This window comes from Coregonus clupeaformis, chromosome 18 (genome assembly GCF_020615455.1).
Source record: "Coregonus clupeaformis isolate EN_2021a chromosome 18, ASM2061545v1, whole genome shotgun sequence".
NCBI lineage: Eukaryota > Metazoa > Chordata > Actinopteri > Salmoniformes > Salmonidae > Coregonus > Coregonus clupeaformis.
The window spans coordinates 57,147,476-57,155,331 of NC_059209.1; the positions used below are offsets into that span (position 1 = coordinate 57,147,476).

A 7,856-nucleotide genomic window follows, 5' to 3' on the forward strand; every position below is an offset into this window, starting at 1 on the left:
TTTGTTCCCAATACCAGATTTGAATTGACGCAACTTAACAAAAGGAAATACGAATTATCCTCAAGAACACGGACCCTTGTCCATACTCTGCGTGGTTTGATTTGCTGTCAAAATTAAAATGATCAATCAAATTCGATAAATCAATCGCAATGCTTCATTTTGCTATTTCCTTTTCATTATGTGTTAGACCTGTCAATCAAGGTAACATAAGGCGGAAGAGGTTGCCTGGGCTCGCTGGCTATGCTCAGACAGAAACACCCGTAACTTCATTTCTGGATCGGAGAGAAAGGCGAAACTACGATATACTGAATAACTGAGATAGATCATATTTGCTTGCTACTAGCAATGATGGCTACCCATCACATTGGCTACTGTCAAAGATTTGTATAACTAAACCAAGATAGACCACAGCCTGTCATTTCAAATATGAACAAATGAGTAATAGGCAGAACAAACAAGGAGGTGGGCAGAGCCAAGCTCGAGCTAGCGAGATCCTATTGGCGCGTTCTATTACATCTGCATATTTCCTTTAGGGAACGCCTCCTTTGAAGTGCGCGTGTGCAGTAACTAAACACTCCTTTCAAAACATCGCGATTTAAAATTTTTTTTTGCAAAGGGTACAGTCTACAAAATTTAGCCCACTCTGTTCATAACAGATTATAGTTTTGGGAACACACAACTGTATTGAGATCAAATGTTTCATCGATGAGAACATTTGCAGAATGTTAGCCAAAATCCATCTCGTTCCATCTTCTCCCACAGCCGGCCAGTGGGCTTCCTCTTACTACCATATTTGATAGTGAGTGGGTGACATACGTCTCATTGTTCCATCTGTGCTACTGGTCTGCTTCTTCTTCTGTGGGTGTCATACTGGCAGTTGTTACCGGGACAGTTTAAAAACACGCCACATCGATACAGCTACTACCGAACGAGACTTGCTGCCATCCGTTCCTATACCTCAGTGTTGCCAGTACACCAGGCAACCTCTTCTGCGTCACGTTACCCCCAGCTGAATGCTTCCATAGGGCTGTAAAGTATGTTCTTAACTAAATGAGCCACTGTGTTAGATTTTATTTTTCCAAACCAATGTTTTTATTAACAATTACAGTGAGACTAAATTAAGGAATACTCTCAGCCATTGATATTACTGTTAAAACATTTGGAGTCATATAAAAAATAATATAGTAAAGATATTGTTCCATGCAGTTGATTTTCAAAAAAAATATTCAGTTACATTGTCACGATCGCCTATGAAATACGACCAAAGCGCAGCGTTGGGAGTGAACATGATGACTTTAATGTAGAAACACGACAAAACAAAACACGATCCGTGAAGTTCTTAGTACACCGACTGAACATAGAACAAAAACCCACAACCACAAGGTGAACACAGACAGTTTAAATATGGCTCCCAATCAGAGATAACGAGCCGACAGCTGACACTCGTTACCTCCGATTGGGAGTCACTTGACCAAACATAGAACGAGAACACCTAGACACTAAACACAGTACAAAACACACGGAAATCTACACACCCTGACTCAACATAAACAGTCCCGGAGCCAGAGTGTGACATACATAAAAAAAGAACCTACAGTCATTCAGTTTCTTCATAAGAACATCCAAATCCATTCCCACACCTTGCATATATTGTACTTAGTTTACTAAGACAAAAACATTGATATTGGCTCTTAACTGCTGTTCCACTGTTGGAGATCAAGACTGTATCATATTTGTCATCTTAGTTATATTCATAATCATCTTCTTCGTCTTCAGAATTATCTTCGGGTTCTGAATATTCATCTTCTTCGTCCTCAGATTCATCAGAGTCCTCATGACTATCATTGTATAAATCATAGTCACTATAAAGACCATAGTTGGTGTTCACTGTTAAGCCTCCGACACTTGTGTCCTGTAAAAAGGTCTCATTGTGCTTTTCCACTGTCACACAGGCCTTCACTGGTAAGATCCTCACAGGGTGGAGTTTACAGCCATTAAGGCAAAAAGGAAAGACTTTCTCAGTGAAAGTGTGTGTGAATGTGTATAGAACTGTCTTATTATCAGGGTCAGAGAATGACAGCTTACCTCCATCCCAGTCCAGCTGCACTCTGATCTTCAGAGGGTTCTGTCTCACAGCATGGAGAGATTCTGACCCTGATGGAGAATGTGTATCATATTTACCACCAGTGAATCGGAATTGCCAGTATCCATTCTGTACTTCTCCTTTCCTCTGGACAGACTCTGTCATCACACCCAGTGACCAGTGAGTATTGTTCCCAACCTCAATGTCCCAGTTGTGTGTCCCTGAGTTAAAGCCCTCGGAGCCCAGGACCATTCTAAAGGTATCAAACCTCTCTGCGTTGTCAGGAAGCTGCAGTGTTTCATCACTGTCATCAATGCTGTCTTCATCACTGTGTCTCACACTGGTCAAATCATCAGACAGGATGAGATGTGGTTGGGAAGTATTGGGGTTCAGAATGACAGGAGTGTATTGCACAATCTCATGCATCTTCTCCCAGACTCTAAATTGCAGGTTGCCCAAGTATTTGGCCACGTCAATCAGCACTCCTGAGACCAGCATTGGATCTTTCCATTGTGGACTCATAGTTCTGCTGAAATGAGATGTCTTCAGCTTTCAGCTCCTCCTCTAGGGCTGTGATTGTGTTCGCAAGTGATGATATCTCTCTGCTCACCTCTTCAATCTTCTCTTTCATCACTCAACTCTTCTGCTCTTCTTCCTCCTTTAGTTCAGCTATCATGGCTGCCTCTTTCTCTCGTAGAAACAGGTGACGCTTTTCAAACTCACCCTTAATTTGACCCTCTGTGTGCTGGGCCTGGCTCAAGATGTGTTCAGCACAGGTTTGGTTAATTTTTACTAACGACCCCAAGCTTCTCCTTTAAGGAATTCAGTGCAGTCTGGAGTTCTTCCTTCTGATCCTGTGCAGCTTCATCTATGGGGCTACAGTTATGTTTTTTAGTGTTTTTTAGAAGTCTGACATACCACACAGATTAGCTTTTTATCCTCCAGGCAGAAGAGTTTGTATTTCTCACTGTGCAGACTGCAGAGCACCTCAGACCTTGCTGTATCCATTGAGAAACTCTTCTTGCACACGGGGCATTCCAGAGAACCTTTCTGGTTCCAGCATTCATGTATACAGGCTGTGCAGACTGTGTGACGGCATGACAGTATAAGAGGATCCCTGAGGATGTCATGGCACATAGGACAGGATGTTTGGCTGTCTCTCTGTAGTTTCTCAGCAAGATTGTTGTGGTTCATCTTCCTCAGGATCTCTAGTGACACCTTCACAGCTCCCTGATGGCTGGAGGTCTTGATCATCTTATCCACAGTGGCTTGCCTGTCCGTGTTCTCCAGCTTGCTCTTAGGGAAGGGAGGAAAAGCATCCAGTACGTCCTGAGTCAGGTACCACTGAAATATCTTAAGGTCTTCATTGATTAGGTCTTCCAAAATGGCCCGCAGCAGCTCAGGAACGGGAATGGGTGTCGCCATCATCGAGCTGCAGATACAGGACTACAGAATGATTTACGTGCCTTTTTAATAACCTTCCCTTCTAACAGTCCGTTATTGGTGTTTACAATTTTCTATCTGTTATTACTAAAAATTTAAATCGCAGTCTTGTGTTGTGTGTCAGATGGAGTGAGAGAGTAAACCCCGGAAATGAAACCTGACGCTTGAGAGAGATGAGCTTGTCTTCCTGTATTCTGATATCAAGTCAAGGGGTGGAGCTTAGAGAAACTAGGTCACATAAAAGTGGTGTACAGTTTCCCTCCCCATTCTGAATGACAGATAAATAAGGGGTGGGGCATTGGCATGCCAGGGCTGCAATCAGCAGGGCACACATTGGTGAATGTTGACAAATAAATAATTGTGTAGTATTCAGACCCCTTGACTTTTTCCACATTTTGTTAGGTTACAGACAGATTCTAAAATTGATTGAATTGTTTTTTCCCTCATCAATCTACACACAATACCCAATAATGACAAAGCAAAAACAGGTTGCAGAATTTTTTTCAAATTAATAAAAAATTAAAACGGAAAAATCACATTTACATACAGTACAAGTCAAAAGTTTGGACCCACCTACTCATTCAAGGGTTATTCTTTAGTTTGACTATTTTGTACATTGTAGAATAATAGTGAATACATCAAACTATGAAATAACACATATGGAATCATGTACAGTGGCTTGCGAAAGTATTCACCCTCCTTGGAATTTTTCCTATTTTGTTGCGTTACAACCTGGAATTAAAGTGGATTTTTGGGGGGTTTGTATCATTTGATTTACACAACATTCCTACCACTTTGAAGATGCAAAATATTTTTTATTGTGAAACAAACAAGAAATAAGACAAAAAAACTGAGAACTTGAGCGTGCATAACTATTCACCCCCAACGTCAATACTTTGTAGAGCCACCTTTTGCAGCAATTACAGCTGCAAGTCTCTTGGGGTATGTCTCTATAAGCTTGGCACATCTAGCCACTGGGATTTTTGACCATTCTTCAAGGCAAAACTGCTCCAGCTCCTTCAAGTTGAATGGGTTCCGCTGGTGTACAGCAATCTTTAAGTCATACCACAGATTCTCAATTGGATTGAGGTCTGGGCTTTGACTAGGCCATTCCAAGACATTTAAATGTTTCCCCTTAAACCACTCAAGTGTTGCTTTAGCAGTATGCTTAGGGTCATTGTCCTGCAGGATGGTGAACCTACGACCCAGTCTCAAATCTCTGTAAGACTGAAACAGGTTTCCCTCAAGAATTTCCCTGTATTTAGTACCTTCTTCCATATGTTTGGGGAGTCTCCCACATGCCTTTTGGCGAACACCAAACGAGTTTGCTTATTTTTTCTTTAAGCAATGGCTTTTTTCTGGCCACTCTTCCGTAAAGCCCAGCTCTGTGGAGTGTACGGCTTAAAGTGGTCCTATGGACAGATACTCCAATCTCCGCTGTGGAGCTTTTCAGCTCCTTCATGGTTACAGTTGAAGTCAGAAGTTTACATACACTTAGGTTGGAGTCATTAAAACTCGTTTTTCAACCCCTCCACACATTTCTTGTTAACAAACTATAGTTTTGGTAAGTCGGTTAGGACATCTACTTTGTGCATGACACAAGTAATTTTTCCAACAATTGTTTACAGACAGATTATTTCACTTATAATTCACTGTATCACAATTCCAGTGGGTCAGAAGTTTACATACACTATGTTGACTGTGCCTTTAATCAGCTTGGAAAATTCCAGACAATGATGTCATGGCTTTAGAAGCATCTGATAGGCTATTTGACATCATTTGAGTGAATTGGAGGTGTACCTGTGGATGTATTTCAAGGCTTACTTTCAAACTCAGTGCCTCTTTGCTTGACATCATGGGAAAATCAAAAGAAATAGCCAAGACCTCAGAAATAAAATGGTAGACCTCCACAAGTCTGGTTCATCCTTGGGAGCAATTTCCAAATGCCTGAAGGTACCACGTTCATCTGTACAAACAATAGTACGCAAGTATAAACACCATGGGACCATGCAGCCGTCATACCACTGAGGAAGGAGACGCGTTCTGTCACCTAGAGATGAACGTACTTTGGTGCGAAAAGTGCAAATCAATCCCAGAACAACAGCAAAGGACCTTGTGAAGATGCTGGAGGAAACAGGTACAAAAGTATCTATATCCACAGTAAAACGAGTCCTATATCGACATAACCTGAAAGGCTGCTCAGCAAGGACGAAGCCACTGCTCAAAAACTGCCATAAAAAAGCCAGAGTACGGTTTGCAACTGCACATGGGGACAAAGATCGTACTTTTTGGAGAAATGTCCTCTGGTCTGATGAAACAAAAATAGAACTGTTTGGCCATAATGACCATCGTTATGTTTGGAGGAAAAAGGGTGCTGCTTGCAAGCCGAAGAACACAATCCCAACCGTGAAACACGGGGGTGGCAGCATCATGCTGTGGGGGTGCTTTGCTGCACGAGGGACTGGTGCACTTCACAAAATAGATGGCATCATGAGGAAGGTAAATTATGTGGATATATTGAAGCAACATCTCAAGACATCAGTCAGGAAGTTAAAGCTTGGTCGCAAATGGGTCTTCCAAATGGACAATGACCCCAAGCATACTTCCAAAGTTGTGGCAAAATGGCTTAAGGACAACAAAGTCAAGGTATTGGAGTGGCCATCACAAAGCCCTGACCTCAATCCTATAGAACATTTGTGGGCAGAACTGAGAAAGCGTGTGCGAGCAAGGAGGCCTACAAACCTGACTCAGTTACACCAGCTCTGTCATGAGGAATGGGCCAAAATTCACCCAACTTATTGTGGGAAGCTTGTGGAAGGCTATCCGAAACGTTTGACCCAAGTTAAACAATTTAAAGGCAATGCTACCAAATACTAATTGAGTGTATGTAAACTTCTGACCCACTGGGAATGTGATGAAATAAATAAAAGCTTAAATAAATAATTATCCCTACTATTATTCTGACATTTCACATTCTTAAAATAAAGTGGTGATCCTAACTGACCTAAGACAGGGAATTTTTACTAGGATTAAATGTCAGGAATTGTGAAAAACGTAGTTTAAATGTATTTCGCTAAGGTATATGTAAACTTCCAACTGTATCTTTGGTCTCTTTGTTGCCTCTCTGATTAATGCCCTTCTTGCTTGGTCCGTGAGTTTAAGTGGGCGGCCCTCTCTTGGCAGGTTTGTTGTGGTGCCATATTCTTTCAATTTTTTAATAATGGATTTAATGGTGCTCTGTGGGATGTTCAAAGTTTCAGATATTTTTTCATATCCCAACTGATCTGTACTTCTCCACAACTTTGTCCCTGACCTGTTTGGAGAGCTCCTTGGTCTTCATGGTGCCACTTGCTTGGTTGTGCCCCTTGCTTAGTGGTGTTGCAGACTTGCTTGGTCCAAGAAACACGAACAATTGACATTAGACCGTTGAAAATCTGTCCTTTGTTCTGGAGTCCAAATTTGAGATTTTTCGTTCCAACCGCCGTGGCTTTGTGACACACAGTGTGGGTGAATGGATGATCTCCGCATGTGTATTTCCCACCGTAAAGCATGGAGGAGGAGGTGTTATGGTGTGGGGATGCCATATCTCAGACTGCCCATCTTAACCTTTAGCAGCGATTACAGATACAAGCTTGGCACACCTGTATTTGGGGAGTTTCTCCCATTCTTCTCTGTAGATCTTCTCAAGCTCTGTCAGGTTGGATGGGGAGTGTTGCTACGCAGCTATTTTCAAATCTCTACAGAGATGTTCGATCGGGTTCAAGTCTGGGCTCCGATTGGGCCACTCAAGGACATTCAGAGACTTGTCCCGAAGCCACTCCTGCGTTGTCTTGGCTGTGTGCTTAGGGTCGTTGTCCTGTTGGAAGGTGAATCTTTGCTCCCAGTCTGAGGTCCTGAGTGCTCTGGAGTAGGTTTTCATCAAGGATCTCTCTGTACTTTGCTCCGTTCATCTTTGCCTCAATCCTGACTAGTCTCCTAGTCCCTGCCGCTGAAAAACATCCCCACAGCATGATGCTGCCACCACCACCATGCTTCACCGTAGGGATGGTGCCAGGTTTCCTCCAGACGTGACGATTGGCATTCAGGCCAAACAGTTCAATCTTGATTACATCAGACCAGAGAATGTTTCTCATGGTCTGATAGTCTTTAGGTGTCTTTTGGCAACTCCAAGAGGGCGGTCATGTGCCTTTTACTGAGGAGTGGCTTCCGTCTGGCCACTCTACCATAAAGGCCTGATTGGTGGAGTTCTGCAGAGATGGTTGTCCTTCTGGAAGGTTCTCCCATCTCCACAGAGGAACTCTAGAGCTCTGTCAGAGAGACCATCGTGGTC

General features: G+C 42.6%; 1 pseudogene; it reads right to left on the reverse strand.

Moving 5' to 3' along the window:
• Positions 1–1,595: 1,595 nt before the first annotated feature.
• Positions 1,596–3,682, reverse strand: LOC121551169 (annotated as a pseudogene).
• Positions 3,683–7,856: the final 4,174 nt, after the last annotated feature.